The 18,240-nt window shown below is 43.6% G+C and overlaps 1 long non-coding RNA gene across 1 annotated transcript; it reads left to right on the top strand.

Annotated features, from left to right (window-relative positions):
* The first annotated feature begins 9,739 nt into the window (after positions 1–9,739).
* Positions 9,740–17,162, top strand: LOC106018335 (uncharacterized). Its single transcript, XR_005263213.2, has 3 exons — positions 9,740–10,023; positions 15,219–15,354; positions 16,990–17,162. It is a non-coding gene; the product is annotated as an uncharacterized lncRNA (long non-coding RNA).
* Positions 17,163–18,240: the final 1,078 nt, after the last annotated feature.

Raw genomic sequence — 18,240 nt, 5'->3', positions numbered from 1 at the left:
CAGTCTCATAGTGTCCTATGCACTAGCATAAGGCCACATGGCCAACATCAGGGAGACAGGTTCCAGCTGGTTTTAGAGAAGCGGCATTGTGTTGTGTTCAGTGGGAGTCTGAAACAGATAGGATAAGTCATGTTGGTGTGGGCATGCACAACTCACCACGTGGCTCAGATCCAGCCAGTTAGGTGGAGCTCTGGAGCTTGGAGCTCTGGTCAGAGAGTCCAGTCCCACCTACTATATTGACATACCCACTCCCATTTCCTTGGATTGCTCTCCTCTGACTGGGCACCAAATCCTTAGCATTGCAAAGCCAGTGCTGGAGGACACTGGATGCTTCCTTGGGGTCTCACCTCTTATATTTTGTGTGTATCTCACTTAGGCCTGAAAATATGAAATAACTTGGAAAGTTTCCAGTCTGTGGAAAACTATATTGTAAGGAAGGGGTAATATATGCGTGGCTTTCCTTTCAAGGAGCTCCACTGGTAGAGAAATAAACAGATTCTTTTTTTTTTTTTTTTTTTCCAATTCTTGGATTTTACCCACCTGTCAATTAACCAGGAAACTGAATGTAAACATATCAGACCATGAAATGATCATGTTTTTTTTATTGTATTTCCTTACAGTTTGAATAAGCTTCATCTCTGACCTAAAGCAGAAAACACGAGAGGAATTGCTTGAAGTGAATATGGGTTTCTAGGTCAAACAAACCTTAGGGGCTGAAATTACACATATGCATCTTATTTGTCCCAGCTGTTGAAATCTGTTTGCTTTGTAATGGCTATTTGTGTTCTCCTACTGCCCATTAGGCAAGAAGATACTGAAGGGTAAGAAGTGCTGCAAAACTTGACTATAGTCTACTTGTGGCTGAGGTGCAATAAGATAATGACACAAGGAAGGAAGGTGGGAGGAACGGCAGGGATAACAAAAACAGGATTGCGTGGTTATATAGATGATGTATGTGGGTAGACTGTGGTTCTGAATCACATGCAGAAGGGACACCACTGAAATCCAAAGAGCTGACACAGCGTTGCTCATCCTGGTAAAGCAAGGCTCCTGTGGACAGCAGAGGCAGACACCCGGAGCAGGGGCCTGGTAACACATCTCAGGAGAGCTGCAGGAAGCTGGCAGTGATTCCTCGGCCTCATAATGATGCTGTGTGAGACCTGGGAAGAAGGGAAGGCTTCCAAATCAAATAGTAGCTTTCCATGAAGTCTTTTGGGGGCCACTCCTGACATGAAAGGGAAAGGAGGCAGAGTACCAAATGACCTTTAGTTTTTGGCTTGAGACTTGTGTTCCTGTTGCTGCGTTTATGAGCTGATGGAATAAAGTCAATGTTGCCTTTGATGTGTGCCAAGATACTATCGGTGCTGTATGCAGCAATTCGTTCAATGGGGAGCAGATACTAGGCTAGGAACAATTCCTTCCGTCTGCCCTATAACTGTGAAATGGCAGCCACCTCACACTTCTGATATTTTCCATATGGTGGTTTGTCAACCTTTGCCTATGCAATGCTTGCATAAAGGTGGACTTATCTTGATGCATGAAGCCATTTGAAACCCTCATCAGGAAGTTTTATATCCTTACATAATCCCTGGCTTCCATGGCAATCTTCGTTACTGAAACTCCTTCACGTAAGAGACTCAGCTGGTCATGGCCCATTAGGAGGAGCATGCAGGCACTGCATCAGTTCCAAAGAGCTTTGTCACACCAGGTTTGATATGAAACAATGCACAGAGACATGCTGCCAAACAAGGAAGAAGCAGAGGTGGGTCTTTATTAAAAACAGTACTTCTTTGGCTTTATTTTTTGCTTTTAGAAAGTGTACCTCACATTTCCTTGTGAAGTAACTGAAGCAACTTAAGAAGTTAGGGCAGAAATGCCCTAACTGGAGACCTGCTGGTACTGATATGCCTGAGTTTTCTCTCTCATTGGCAATGCATCCTTTTGTTTCTTTCTCTTTATTTATTTATCTGAGGGAAACAGTGTCTGTGTAATAGCACCTTCTCCTCACTAAACTCTAAAGCCCTTGCATTGCTTCTTGCATTGTTTCCTTCTCAAGGCAGAGAAGGAGGTGTGAAGATGGGAGTACAGCACAGGCTGTTCAGATTTAACCTTCTCCAGAGTTTACTTTGCTTCTGGCTTGAGGGCAGGGAGAAGCTGCTGCTCTTTTTCTAGCAGGTGTATTGAGCATGTTTAAAAGGTGCTTGCATGCTTGACAGATGCTTTCTGTATCTCGTTTGCTTTCATTATTAAAAATAAATAGCAGCAAAACACCAAGGGCCAGAGCACCTGCTTACATTTTAGAATTCAAGCATACAAATGTGATTTCTTCTCACTTTGAAGGAAGTAAGAAGTTATGAGGAATTCATATTTTGCATCTTTTCCAAATATATTAAATGGGATTTCAGGTGTTATTTCTCCCTCTTTAAAGCCCTGAAGCGAACCCATCAGAATACCCAGTACACCAGAGTTAAAATAATAATCAGGAAAGTGAGAATCATGCCTCACCGTCAGATTTGTGCCACCAGGATGGGATGAATGACTCCAGCTGCAGGCCAAGCCCCGTCCTGTCACCACGAGGTGCTGCTGCCAGTGCCCACATTTGATTTCCATGCCCGAATAAACCCACCCACACGCCAGACTACGTCCCGCTGCGCTTGACATTTCTCTTCTGAGCAGACTCCAGCATTTGGGAGCCAGCTGGGAAAATACACCGATGTATTTCAGCCACACAGGTCTGCTTCCTCTGAGTTTGTGTTACCAGGGGGGAAAGCCAAAAGGGAATTCAAAGGCAGACCCGCTGCACTCCTGGGGCCATCAAGAGTCACAGCCCCAGAGCTGGACACAGCCAGCCCAAATCATTTTTATTTATTTTTTTTTAAGGTAATTACACAAGAAACTAAAATGGCTCATTAAGAACAAAACCACACTAGAACAGAAGCGCTGATCAGGAGGCAGGTATTTCAGAGCTGATGTGCCATGGCCTGGGTCTTAGAGATATGATTGCTTCGGGGCGTTATTAATTATAAAAGCTAAAATCTCTGGCATAACAGGCAGTCAGAATAAAGTGTTTTCTCAGGAGGGGGCGACAGGATAATGCAGGCCATTTCAAAGTCTCTCATCAGCCTCAGAGGGATTTAATTTTAAGATTGCCTGAAGTTAAACCACCAGCTGAAGAGGAGACTGTTTATTATTTAAAAATCCAAACTGTTGCACATATTGTGAGGCTAATTGCAAATGCTGCTTCATTTTTCTTGGTTCATTTTTCATAAAGTTGGTTCATTTTTCATCACAAAATGTCTGATGCATTTGTCTCTTTTCTATCGTGCTATTAATGCACAGGACTGGGGGATGAGCAGTTATTTCCTATCCCTTGTTCCATACCTGCAGGCTGTGTTTCTGAGCAAGCCACTTCCCCCTCCAGCCCTTTGTGCATTTAGCCTGCAATTTCAAGAGAACAGTTGGTGCAAGGCAAATGGTTGAGGAAAGGACTGCAATGCTCTGGGCAGGAACTGCCTACCAATGTGTTTTCAAGGCTGCAGCACAGAGAGGAGCTGGTTTTCACAGGGTCTTCAGGTGTTAGTGCAAGGCTGCAGGGTTATTACAACACTCCTCCTTTTCTGCACCAAAGTGGAAAGAATAACAGGGATAGACAATGAAAATGGGAAAAGCAGGGGGGCAAAAAGGGGAGAGGCAGACTGAAAGGAGGGAGAGGCTACAAAAGAATGATGTGGGACGAGAACAGCAGATAGAACTAGAAGGGGGTTGCAAATAGGACAGAGAGAAAATGAAACAATGACACAATGTGGAAAAAAAATGAATATGAAAAATAGGAAGACGATAACAGAAGTGGAAAACTGCAGATGAAGCAAAAGGACAATGAAACGGTTCATGAGGGAAAGGGGAAGAGAGAGAGTGAAGGGAACAGAGTGTATTGATAGCTGAGCTCTCAGGAAAATGCAAATGATGGTGTTTAAGAAATCTTCCTGTGCTGCTTGGAATTAGGATCCTTCTGGCTGCCGCAAAATTGAGAGTGAAAGCCAATCCTCTTTGATCTGCTCCAGTAGTGCAGAATGACTCTAAGGGAATGTATCAATTAAGAAAATATTGAAATTGCTAGTACAGCATTTTACATATCTTAGGTTACACCGAAAGCAGGGTGCATTGTAAAATAAATGAACCATGACACCTGCGCTATGACAATCCACTGAGGTTTTTTTTGTGGAAAAGGGTAGGAAAAGACACAATTTTGGATGTTCTGTGGATCTTAATGATGATCACTGTGTTAGAAAAGCTCTGTGCTTTGGTTGCCAGGGCTTGCTTCCCACTGTAGCAGCGTAAAACAGCACTTCATGAATTTGGTAACCTTTTTCCCTGTGAAAATGTATGTCAGGCTCTGAACAGTTAATTTTCTTAAGGCATGAGCAAAAACACAAAACCCATGGTATGAAATATCAACTATTGGACAACATTGCTAATAGCAGGAAAATTGCAATGTTTGCAGGCTGTCTTGCTATATGATGGCTTTAAAGATGACAGAGAGATGAGAGATGTAGAAAGGAGCTTATTCTGTCACTTACTGGCCCCAATTTTACTAGCACCTCCAGGCATGCAACCTCCCACCACACCTAGTGAAGTACCGGTTCTTAGCTCTTGCACAAGACATTGTGGCACCCTGGCCTTGAGTTAAAGTCTTCTGTTCCTGATGTACAGCTGGGAGAAACAGGGCGTGGGCCAAGCTCTGGAAAACACAGATGCCTAGCTCCTTCCAGCATGTTGTGCCCCTACAGAAGGGCTTCCCACTCCGTGTTGTTATTTACTTAAAAAGAGACACTTCAAAAGGACTTTAAACAAGATTTTAGAAACAGAAACTTTATTTTCCTAAGGCTGTGTAAGTCATGAATTCATCAGATTCATCAGATCCATAGCTACTCTACTACCTGCCTTCACCAAGCAAAAAATCATTTCACCTTCCTGCATCTTTGCATCACGAAGCTTCTGATCCCAACTTCTGGCATTTGTATGTGATGTAACGAGCACCCTGTATAACACAGAACACCAGTCCTGTCCAGAGCATAGAGGAACGTAATGTTATGAGTGTTGTACGAACATTACAGCCTGTGAGAGATGTGTGGCTGCATCTAGCCACATGAAGCTTACTTGCATTTTTCCTGGCACCAAATAGAAAGGGAAGATTTCATCAACTAGTTTGATTAATGTTTCTTTCATCTTTGGTGGAGATAAGGAAAGGAGATGGGGATCCAAGTGTTTTTCCCTTGTTGCCATAGCCAAGCAATAATTGTAGATATATCTTCTATTATGTGTTTCTTTGCCTGAAACAAGGATGAATATAAAAAACATCAGGTGCTGTAATATGCAGTAGCATATCCAGATTTATTCTTCTGTGGAAATACCATAGGGAAATGACACTCAGGGCAACGCATTATCAGCTCTCAAAGTTCCCATGAGGAAATTATATAAATCTCTACTCAGTCAAAGTCAACAGACTTGCAGGAGAGTCAAACAAGGGTAATTCCGGATGAATCAAACCAGGGTAATATATGAGTATGCTGCATGGAGAAACAGTCTATCTTCCTTCCTGCTTGCAAACATTGTGCAGTGAAATTGCAGAGGTGGTTTAGAGTAAGAGGAGGAAGGGATGTATGGATAACCAGTACAGCTGGGAAGGAGTTCCAAAAAGCTGGAAAAAAAATGTAGTTAATTTTGCTTTTAAGCTCTCCTTTCTGTATTTTTAACCGTATGCATGTTTTTCATGAAATGCCATTTTAATCCAAAAAGGAAAACAACTTCTTTCAAAAACTGTAAGAATGAAAGAAGTCGAGGACAGTTTAGAGGGGAAATTGTGTTATGGCTTTACTTTTCCAAACCAAACCAATTTCATAAAATCAAAACCACTGAGTGTGTTTGTGTACCCAAACTGGTGGATTCTGTACAGGAAGAAAATTTCACTCAAAACTTCTCTTCAACCCAACCAACTGCTGGTTTATTGATAGAAGGGGTGTTTGCACGCCTGGCTGGAGCTTGTGAAAGGGACTCATTAGTGTACAAAACAGAGACTGCAGAGGGAGTTTTCTCAGCAGCCCATTGAGAACGGTGACCTGACATGGGCTGGAGAAAGATGCAAACAGATGACAACAATAGGGCAGGGGATTAGGATCTTTTGGCCCATCTGTTTCCTGTAGGTGAATGCAAGAGCTGAGCAGCCTCTCTTGAAGTCAGCCACCTGTTTACTCAGCACCGCAGAGGTCAGCCAGTTTTTTGGCATTGATTAAATAGCCAGGAACGTGCCGACACCTAACTGCTAAAGGATATCCCACTGCTGCAGTGCCGTGGGGTGGTCCCCTCAAAAAGGGGCTGCCACCACCAGTGGTGCATCGCATTCCTGCATGAAATAGCAGACTATATTCCTTCTGCACAGACCCTTGCCTCCAGGCCACAGGTCCCTCCGTGTATGTGGATGGTTCCTTCTGCTCCTCAGCTCGTGACCTGACACAAACTCTTTGCCCCAAGCCCTGTTCCTAAGGAGCTCCCTTTCTCAAGTTGTTTCTCTTCCTGACAATCGGTGGCCTGCCAGTCAGCACATAAGTGTAACTGGGGAGAAAATAGGAGTGCGATCACTTTCTCCATGGAGATGGTCCCTAAAAATACTGCTTCCTTGCACTTTCTACTCAGGAGAGATGAAGTCCCCCTCCTGGACTCAAAGCCATAAGGGCAGGGGCTGCTCTGGTCCTACCCATGCTACCTGGGGTGAGGAAGAAAGAATCATCATTACACACTGAATAAGTTTTCTGGCCTGTACTTGCACATCCACCCAGAGGGAATTTCATTCCTTTATTGTATTTATAGGTCCCCAGGCTTGGGAATATTGGCTTAAATAAGGCTAATGGAAACAGTTGAAGCTAAATCCCCACACCTGCTTTTATAAGCTGTAGCTGTCATCTCTGTTCAGCTGTTGTCCATCCTCCTTCACAACAGGCCCGTCTGTTGTAATCAACACACACGTTCTCATTGGCTTTACTGGCCAGGTCCAATCTTTTTAGCAAAAGCTCAGGGATAGGAAACATGTATTGATGACCACAGGGGCAGGGGAAACTTTATTGTTTACCTCCATGGTGTTGCATGTCGTTGCTCAATGTTTGCTTGTTTATCTTCTAATTTATTGTCGTGGTTTAACCCGGCCGGCAGCTAAACACCACGCAGCCGTTCGCTCACCCTCCCCCCTCCCTCTCTGGGACGGGGGAGAGAAATGGAGAGTGAAGCCCGTGAGTTGAGATAAAGACAGTTTAATAAGACAGGAAAATAATAATAACAAAATAATAATAACAATAATAATAATAATGATACAATGGTGATAATACGAAAGTAATAGTATGTACAAACAAGTGATGCACAATGCAATTGCTCACCACCCGCTGACCGATGCCCAGCCTAACCCCGAGCAGTCCGGCCCCCCTCCCCCAGCTAGCCACCCCTATATATTGTTTAGCATGACGTCAGATGGTATGGAATACCCCTTTGGCTAGTTTGGGTCACCTGTCCTGGGTCTGTCCCCTCCCAGCTCTTACTGCACCCCCAGCCTGCCTGTTGGCAGGACAGAGCAAAAGGCTGAGATGTCCTTGGCTTAGTATAAGCACTGCTCTGCAACAATTAAAACATCGGGGTGTTATCAGCACTCTTCTCATCCTAAGCCAAAACACAGCATTCCACCAGCTACTAGGAAGAAAATTAATTCTGTGCTAACTGAAACCAGGACATTTATTTATTTATTTATTTATTTTTTGACTGCAGGTGGAGGTGCAGACAGGATCTCTTGAAGGAAGTGCATGTGCTCCTGTAATATTTTACTTAAGCCTCTTGTATCAATAGGAGGGAATGACCTTTTAACAATGTCTCTCGTCTAGTTTCATTCTCATGGTCAATGAATCACACCACAAGCTTTGATCGACTGAGTGTGAAAATTACACCATAAGGTCGTCTGTCTCTTTGAAAAAGCAGCTGTTCTTTTTTTTTTTTTTCCTTCTGTCCAATTGAGTTTGTCCTGCTGAAAAGGACATGGAGTTTCTTTCACATTTCAAAGTGATGAGTTCTTTGCATGATTTCAGTAAACTTTGGGCAGGAAAAAGATCTGCTTCTGCTTATTGTTTCTTCATTCTCAGAGGAAATTTAGCTCTCCGGCTGCTTAATGGCATTCCTGCACCACCACTGTGCGTGACAGGGAGGATGCTGTCAGGTTGGCACTAGCTTGGACTTCTGCAGAGGCAGCATTTGAATTCCCCTGGTGTACAGAGCACCTGTACAAGAGAGAAGTCTCCTGTTGGTATTTCACTGAGTAAATGACAAACTGCTGACTAGTTTTCACATTTCCCTATGGTAACATTCTGGGGAGAATGGAGGGGAAATGTAAATAGAATTAAAAACAAAAACAATTAAAACCAAACCTCTGAAAATTGAAAAGCTGTCCAAAAGCCATCTCCTTCGCTATGTGTTAAGCACAGTCTTAATTTATATCAGGGGATAGCCAAAGCTAAATCACAGCAGCTTCTGATCACTCCGCCTATACAGAGACAAGCCCGTTGATAGAAGTGAAGTCAAGGAAAGGTTACGGCTGTGACTCAAGCAGTTCTGAGATAGGGAAGCAAAACTGTTTCTCCTAGAATAATAAAAGCAAAACAAGGTCAAACCTAGGAAACATTTATTTAGCTCATTAAATGACCACAATAGAGACTACATGTGAGTGTTGGCTGCGGCTTCTTTACAGAGGTAGAAATTGTTTCTGCTGAATCAAACTGTCCTCAGTTCCAGCTATTCATATGCAAAGTGTCAGCCAGGTGAAATGTGTGCAGGCAAGTGAACAGTCCCTAGAGTACAGAGTAGAAGAAAAGGTTTATGGCTGCAGGCACAATAACATCCTACCTGTCTAGAAAAATTCTTGTTGTTATTCACAGCAAGCCTTTTCTCAGTCAATAATGGCCAGCTTTTCTGAGTAGCACTATGGTTTAGCAGTGAGGGGCACGAGCAAGACAACTTTGGAGCCAGTCCTAACCATAAGAAAGGCTGACACGTCCTTATCATCTACCCCGTTCTGCCTCCAATAGCAGCCTAGGAAAGAAGGATAAGCAACTGGACAAATGACCTTTTCCTGTGATACCAGTTCCCTTCCCTTTTTCCTTCCCTTCACGTTCATTCCCTTTTTCCTTTCCTTCACCAAAAAATGCAATGCAAATAATTTGGACAATCATTTTCTAACAGCCTTACTTGCTCACGTAATAACTTCACTGTAAAAATAATTTAGCTCATGATCCCTTCCAGCAAATTTCCCAGCTTCAGTGAGGAGGCAGAATAGGGCCTGATATAAATACAGACCTTCGGAGATGAAGAGTGCTAGTTCTTGTTTTATCATTGTCCATAGCTTACATACTTCATAGGTGCTCAGGTACAATGGAAGTTTAAGGTTGTTTCAGGGAGGCGAATAGGCTACTAATTCCATCTTGATGTCTGTAGCCACTCGGTCTTTATTGAATTACTTAAAAATTTCATAGAAGGGCTGATTGCTGTTCTTGGATTTTTTTTTTTTTCTAAAATAATCTGAACTCTGTTTCAAGGTCACTATATTGTTGGATAGCCAACAGCCTCTGGTGCTCATTAATAGCAAAAACTAGCCTGAGTTTTACTGAAAGGTGCATTAAATCACATCCTGTTGTTTGGCTCTATGATTGCAAAACTAAAATGACTGAACACAATGTGGCAACATACATGCTTTAGTAGCACTGCTGCCAACTGTTCTTGGCATAAAGTGAGTTGACTCATCTTGAAAATAGGCCTCTGTTACTTAAAACTGGGGCAGAATGCAAATGTTCGTCCTGCTGACCATCACTGACATCGTTACCGGTATTATTTATGAAGCAGTGGTGCGCACTCTCAGAAGGCATCTGCAAGGGGTGTATTGCATTAAGCTGATACATTACGGTATGATGAAATCACTCGTATCATCTGATAAACCTGCAGGTGAGTTGGTGAGGGTTTGCATTCAGAAAAACGTAATGCAGAGTGCGAGTGTTTGGGGAGGTCTGTCTGTGTAAATAATGTCTGGGCTGAGCTCATTCCTCCTGGCAAGAAAAATGCTCTGTACCCATTTTGCTGGTTCCTTGGGGATGTGCAATCCATTATCCTGACCTTGAAAATAGCAGGTGTGAGGAGACAGAAAGCATGTAAGGGAGAAGAAGGGCAGTTTGTATGGAGAGAAGGATTACTAATAAAAGGTGCTGTCCTGAAAAGGCTCGCTCTAGACATTGGATACATTGCTTTTCATTTCTCTGTAATCTTAGCTAACTTATACTATGTGAGAGAATAGATTTACATTTTCCCACCTGGTTTTATGCAAAGAGGATGGTACCTATTCATTTTTTTACTGATTTTCCCTCATTATTTCAGGTCACAAAAGCCTACGAGTGTAAGATGATAATGCAGAAGGTCTGTAATGGGGCCTGCACTAAGTGTTGGGGTTGAGCTGGGTATGGCACTCATTACCTCCCCACACAGGGAAGTCGTGCGAAACCTATTGCAGAGGCATACAACATCCCTTTCTTTCATAGCAAAGCTATATTTCTTAATGTATGTAATTATTCTGGTTAATATAATCCTGTGTGAGAAGCAAAGACGTAAGAAATGACTCTTCATCATTTTTCTGTGGCATCTCTGTTCTATTCTCCTACCCAAATCGCTCAAACATTGGAAGAGACATGGGCATCATATTAGCAAATCTTCCTGTCACTGTCTGAAACTCTATTATCCTGCATGACAGTAGAAATAATAGACAAATCCTGTTTCTATAATAGACACTTTAAAAAATAAAATAAAGGACCAGGTAAGGATCCAGATATAATTTGTGTAAAATGAAAATTCTCTTCCACACCCTAGCTCTTTCCTAGATTCAAGGCAGCCTTTCTCCAGTCTGGAACTAAGATGACCCTGTAAATCTTTGCTACTCTTCAGCTTCCTCCTTTCCTCCCCTCCCTGTCCTGCTCCATTCTCCCAGTATGAGGAAGCCTTAGTACCAGTGGCATGATGCAAGCTGTTCTTCACATACAGGCTCTGAGATCTGGAAGGGGCAAATAGCTGGGCACTCATCCTTCTGGCTGCAGTAACCATGTGTTGCAGGAGCTCAGATAACAAGCGACTGCCTTTAGAGGCACTAGTTTCCTAGGTAGTTTTTGGTTGTTGCTCCTTGTTCAGCTGGCAACAGAGGGACGTGGATGAGTCCCTCGGGGCCTTACTGTCCCCTGCTCTTTCTGTGAAACTCTAGTGCCTGGGCCTTTTGCACTGATTTTTTGTGCAGTGCAATGTGTTTTCCAAGACATACCTCTGTTGTGGACCTTTTTGAACTGTGGCTGGAGAAGACTGGGACTCAATAACTCAGGAGGATGCTCTCAGCCTCCCCTTTCCATCATGCAAAAAGGGACTGAGGCAGTAGACAAAGACAGGGATGGAGAATGGGAAGGACTGTGGTGCCAGAGTGTTGGATGATCACGCTGGGTTATCTGTTCTTTTGTGGTGATTTATAGAAAGAGTCACAGCTAACGAGGCAAAGAATATTGCATTTTATAATTGAATGCCAGACTGTGCTTTTATACTTGCGGTCTCCCACTGCCTGGAGATTTGGCTGGTACAAGTTCCGCAGCAGTGACCCAGGACGAGCAAACATTGCTTGTTTAATAAAGAGAAAGGTCTTGAGCAAGAACGTTTATATCACACACCATCTTACACATGGCTGGGCAGAGCAAGCACGGTTATATAAACTCCTGGAGAAATCTGTCAGCTTCAGGACAGGGTCCAGGCAGCTTTTCACCAGAGGTGCAGACCTATCAACCTCAGCCACCTCAGGAAGGAGAGTGTCCCCCTGCCACCCACCAGAAGTGCACACCAGGGCTCAACATGCTTCTCCTGTGCTGTGTCTGGGTGACCCTGGAAGGGTGCAGAGCACTCTGTCCTTGGCAGATGCGTGGATAAAGTCATCCTCTTGGTGCCAAAGTGTTTGGGGAGAACAAGTGCAGCTCTCCGGGTGACTCAGAGGTGTTGACGCACCACAGCGGCAGGTTAAGATTGATCACTGTAGCTGTTTGTCCATCTTTCTTGAGGGAGCTCTGTCCCCAGAGCAGGGTGACGGGAAGGCTCATGAGTCAGCTCCTAAACCACCGGAGCTCCCAGCCCAGCATGTTATGGGAAGCTGCCACTGACCTGGGGTCATGCTGTTAAGCTGTACTGTAAACTGCAGCTGCTTAGGAGCTGATTCACATCCCTTTCATCTCTTTCTGCTGAAACAAACCTTCAAGGATACATTCGGTGTCCTTGCTTCATCTGCCACTGTGGGCCAACCTGAAACCAGGAATGGAGTTCTCCTGCAGAGGCAGAAGAGGGTGCTCCAGTTCACCCACTTCAGTGATGGCCTTCTTTCTCTCCATCTGATAGTCCTATGACTATCAATCTGACAGCTCAGTTAGGACCGAAAATCTGGGTCTGATAGATGAGCTTTGAAGTCCTGTGTGCTTCAAAGAGGGCCTTTCCATTGCATAGAAATGTAACAGTCCATTCCTTAAAATTACAGTTCAAGACTTTTGCTTTTGTTGGGCCTTTCTGTAGGTCTGGATGCGTGAGACTATAGAGAAGAAACTGTTGGCTTGATTTTCTTCAAACGCTTTAAATTTCAAGTCATTGTGTAAGTGGGGAGAACAGAACCCAACGCTTTTCTTTTATGCTTAGTATTACAGTGGTATTCAAAGAGCCACCACAAAAACACATAGTGGAAAAGTGTCTATCTTGTGAAAAGCCTCAAGTTGACAGTGAGAGAGGGGATGGTATTACTGAAATTCTGCAGAGGAGAAGAACTGAAGCCCACAGAGGAGGGAATTACTATACCTCATGTGAGCTACCTGGTTTGGCTAGGTAATGGGAAAGAAAATGGCATTTTTTGCTGGCAATTTATTTTTGCTGGTAACTTTAGATCTAAATTGAAGACCAATGTTGGTATCTCTCCATTGGCAATGGAAGAGAGCCTGCTTGATTGGGATAGACCAAGTGTCAAGTTTTTGGGTAGCTATAATTAAGTGAGAGTGAGTCCCACTGTTGTCACCAGAATGCACTGGAAAGGAGAAGTCAGATGGTAGTCACTGATGGTTTACTTGTCTAGCTGAAGACTACATTTTGTGAGATTTGGCAACAGTCTATCCTGAATCTGCGGAACTTCAGTATTTTTCCCAGTATAGGCTGTATATTTACTCATCACTTTCCATATGATGAAAGTCTAGAAGGGGCTATAACCACACTGGCGAGATAAGTGTAATTTCAAGGGGTCACAACAAATCAGAGGAGTGGTCTTAAATTAATAATATGTCATTCAACAAGGACATAGGTTTACGAACAATCTGTTGCAAAATGGAAAAAAAAATGCAGGCAAAAGTTCTGCTGCAAAAGGTGGGAGGGGTTGGATAACGCACCACAAACTGAGGTAAGTGTTATACTGCTGTGAAAAAAGCAATCATCAGTTGGGGATGCTTAGATGGGAGAGTGTTTTAATGTAAAACACCTAATATAATTATTCCACTTCCCTGGTAGCCTCTCAGCTGTAGCTCTGTGTTGGGCACCACCCTTGGAAAAGGATGGAAGGACCCTAAATTAAAGATATCCTAGGAAATATAAACCATAACAAAATTTGAAAGCACTGGAAGTGCATAGTCCAGAGAAGGAAAATCTGAAGGAGATGGAGGCTGTAGTCTTCATACATGTATGTGCCAAAGATCGTCACAAAGAGGGTGGTGGCTGATTTCATTCCCCTGACTTGTATTCTGCCAGAAGTGAACAAGGAGCAAGGAGATTAAATTGCAGTAGAGGAAATATTGTGTAGATGTTTAGGCTGCAAGGGCAGCAGAGCAGTAAGGTACCTCAAGAAAACGAGGAGCTTTAATCCCTGGAGGTTTTTAATAGCAAGGCATTTTCAACCCTATTTTCCACAAAATTGTGATCTTGCCCACTTTATGGCGAATATGGCCAAGTGCCTGGAATAACTGCGAGAATACATCAATTTACTAGCAGCAGCAGCTCTCCTTGTTGCTCGCTCAAACCAGATCTTATATTCCCATCCCCTCCACACCCACTTTCTTCCACAGTTGCTGGAAAGAGTGATTTGCCCCAGCTCACAGCCAGCATTTTAGCTTAAAGTGGCTGAGCAGCTGCTCGTGCCATCCATGCGCGCGCACTGGCCTTGGAACGGAGTCTCGCTGGCAATGTGCTCAGCAGTAAGCACAGCTAGCCCCTCTCCGTCACGGAGCTCAACTTCTCCAAAATAATTCAACTTCTCCAAAATAATTTCATCTCTTCAAACAAAATAAAAGCAGTTCTGGGGGTGGGGGGGCTGCTGTAATCTCTCTTTCTTCAATGTAAGCAGCATCTTTATGAGGACATCAAAGTACTACCAGCTGGAGAATTAATATAGAAAATTTCCTTTTATGGAAGAAGTCCTTTTCTAACACAACCAAAGAGGAGCTTTTAAAGAACGGCACTAATTTGAAAAGCTTACTGTTTCCTTTTAGGCCATGGATTCAGTCTAAATAAAGTGCATCTTCTCATTGCACAGCAGACATTTTCAAGTGCAATGACAGCAACAGGGAGATTTTGGTTATCAGCGAATTTGTCTGTATTTCCTTCACGCAACAAAATAATTTTGTTGTTCAACATTAAGCATCCGTATCAGACTGGAAGAATCTAATTCTCCTCGTCAGGGCCAGATCCAGCTGGGGATGGAAGAAAGGGGGAAGGGGAGAAATGGGGTGAGCGCTGTAATGGAGTGACCACTGCTGCACTGTGCAGCTGAAGGGGGCTGTGCAGGCCATGGTAGTGATGCCGATGTGAGCAGGGGAGATTTCAGCTACTGCAGCTCCTTTCTCTTCAGTACATGTGTGCCTGGTCCATCTGTGCCAAGCTCTGGACAGCTCTCCTGCTGTTCACACATAGCCACACAGCTCACCCTGTGCACTTCTATGCTGATGTAGCCATCCTGTTCCAAGGCGCTCATTGGATTTTAGTCTGGATTCTTGTTTTGCCAAGCACAGGTTGTTTGCTTTTGTGATTTTTCTTAAAGCTTCTCATGCCGAGACGTTTCAGCCTGCATTGTTACTTTATCTGTGTTTTTCCTTGTATTTGCCATTTAGGCTGGAATTTCCACAAACTATGGATTTGGGACCTAGTGACAATTTTGGGAGCTGTTTAGCACCTAGAACTCAGCACCCAGCTGACTGCAGCAGAAACTGGGGCTACTCCACTAAAGAAGCTTCTAGACTGTCTCAGGTCAGAGCCTCCCTGCATCCTCCATGTCTTGTGTCTCTTCAGCCTTAGGTGCTGCTGTCAGCTCCGTCCTGCTTCATAGAAGACCTGCATTCAGGCAGATAAAACATTTACTTTTGATTGTCCTTGAACAATTTCATGAGGGTTGGTAATGTCGTGGTTGTAACTGCTCAGCCTTAGCCTGATGTTTTAGATATTTTCAACTACAGCAACAACCTGTTTCAGAGGATAACTCGAGTGTTAGAGTCGGACTCATTTAATTACTGTAGAAGATCAGTGTCCAGTTTCCATTCTCCGAAGGAAGGCTTTTTGCCCTTTTTGCACCATGTCAACAAACCATGAACCTGTCAAATTCCACTGCTTCACTGCAATTACAACGTGGGCATGAAAAATGATCCAGAGAGTCAAAGGCAGAGACGTGGCTCCATAAATGCATTTGTCAAACTGACCTCAAGCTGGCAGCCAGCATCAGTGCCAAAAAATATTTAGCAGGTGTAAGCATGCCAGCCACTTGTGGTATGCCGTATGTTTCTTTAACAAGTAGATGGCTCTATGTGCTGGTTTAATATCTGTGGACAATTCCCATGTGCTTCTATTTATTTACCATGGTGCTTTGAATGATGCTATGCAGAGCTGCATCTGACAGCCAGGCACCTCGCAACCCCTTTTCCTCTTCCGTTTTTCACTTGTGCCCCCCCTTCTGTGCTTGTACTTTTCTCTTTTATCCTGGAGATTGAAGTCCACTCAGACTTCATGGAGATGAACATTTGACTTGAAGAGGACTGAGTTCACACTGAAAGGCAGACTACAAATAACGAACAAACAGGCACACCAGGCAAACCTGGTGGAGCCAGGTCAGGGAGCAGAAAGGCAGTGAAGAGTTAGGATGAGGGATACATGGCGGATAAGCGATTGCAGCAAGACATTTTCTATTGTTTAGAAAAACCATTCATGATCATGAGGGGGAAGCTTGATTAATGGCCAGGAGAAAAAAAAATAAAAATTAAATTAATACTAATTAAAAAGAAAAAACAACAAACACATGCAAAGCTTGCTTACCAGTATTCTTTACATGTCAGCATCTTTATGCAAGTTGTTTTTTCACTGTTTTTTCAGCTGGGAAGGTGAAGGACAGAGGGGTATTAAAGCAAAAGACAGATGGGGTAGGAAGAGGGGTGTGGAGCCTGCAGAAGATTGGCTTTGAGTATATTCAAACCTCTGAAGGCTTCACACACATCATGAGTTGCATGTAAAACGTCTTTTTTTTTTTTTTTTTTTTTTTCTTTTCTGGTGGGTGGGCAGGGGTATTTAACACCATTAACTTGCTTGTCTTCATTCAGACCTAAAGGATTTCTGGTAAACTCAAACCCGGTTTGCTGCTATTGTGAAGGAAAAAAAGGGCAGGAGATGCAGGAAGCCTGTGGCAGAGAGCCAGTCATGGAGCCAAAGCAAACGAAGAAGCACAAAAAGCCATAAAACAGAACACGATTAGACAACAGCAACTCCAACTCATCTTAGATGTCCACAGGATGCTTCCTAGTAGTTTAATGCTTAGGATGACTGAGGCTGAAATTCACTGGGCTCTTTAACCTGGTGTAAGATGGCATTGAAAGAAACTGGGTTTTTGTTTGTTGGCAGGTGCAGTTTCCTCTGTCATGAGAAACCAGCAAGAACAGAAAAGGAGTAGCTGGAAAATGTGAAAAGTACTTTGTTCAAAATCAATATCTAATTCCGACCAACTTTGGAATGAGAAAATTGCTTCTCTTACACTTTTATCACCCAATAAAAGCAGACCATAAGGGCTTTACAAATTTTGTTTACATTTTCATTATAAAATTGTTTGAAAGAAGCTTTCCTCCCAGCTTCCTTGTGCAATTTCCCTTGCTATGCAGTCCTGTGCCACTATATCTAAAACCGAAATCAATGATCCTCACAGAAACAAAGATTAAGACAGGGCTGAATGAACATGACTGCAACAAACTGGCAAACAGTGGAAGAGCAGAGCTCTTATTATTGCTTAAAGCAGATCTCAGAAGCTCCCTGCTGCCTGCTGCACCCTGTTCACCTCCTCCCCTCCTCCTGTAGCAATAAGAGCACCTCTCAGGCTGCAAGGACAGCACACCGTGGTGGGATTTAGCAGCAGCCCACCCAAGCTATCGTGGATAAATGTCAGCTGGATAGTGTTGGTCACAGTCAATGAAATGCACAGCAGGTAATTTAATCAGCTCATGGAGAGAAGCACAGAGCAAAGCTTTCCGTCCTGCATGTGCAATGCACAAAACCCCCTGGAGCTAGGCCTCCCCGCTCCCAGCCATGGGGCAGGGCCCCCCTCCATCTCCTGCTCCCTCTGTTGGCATTTCTCCCTGCCTGGTGGCTCAGGAAGGGCATGTGCCCAGCCATCAGAGCCCACAGCAGAACTAAATTCAGTTTCCTAACCCCTGCCCAAAGCCCCTCGCCAGCAAGATGCTGTATGACCCTGGATCATGAGTCCTCCTGCCCATGGCTTGCTTGGAGGAACACCAGATGTTCTCGTGGTATCTAGGATGCAGACGCTGGCTGGAGGTTTTCACACACTGCTGTAACACAAAGATGCCTGAATTCCACCCAAACTGCATGCAAGTACTTTTTGGATCCTGCCCTTATTATCCACATGGTTTTGATAACATCAGGAGCTTATGCCCACCTACCTTAGTCTTCTGTGAACACAAAAGTAAGATATAGAAGACATTTTTGTACAGTATAATTAATGTCATTCATGCCAGCAACTGCAGTGGCATAATTACTATAATAGAAATCCCATACTGTTTCTGATTTTAATATTGCACATCTCTAACTTTATATTCACATATTGTGATGGAGCATGAATCACCATTTTTAGACATGTTCACT

Source organism: Anas platyrhynchos, chromosome 1, assembly GCF_047663525.1.
Source record: "Anas platyrhynchos isolate ZD024472 breed Pekin duck chromosome 1, IASCAAS_PekinDuck_T2T, whole genome shotgun sequence".
NCBI lineage: Eukaryota > Metazoa > Chordata > Aves > Anseriformes > Anatidae > Anas > Anas platyrhynchos.
This window is presented reverse-complemented; position numbering and strand designations above follow the sequence as displayed.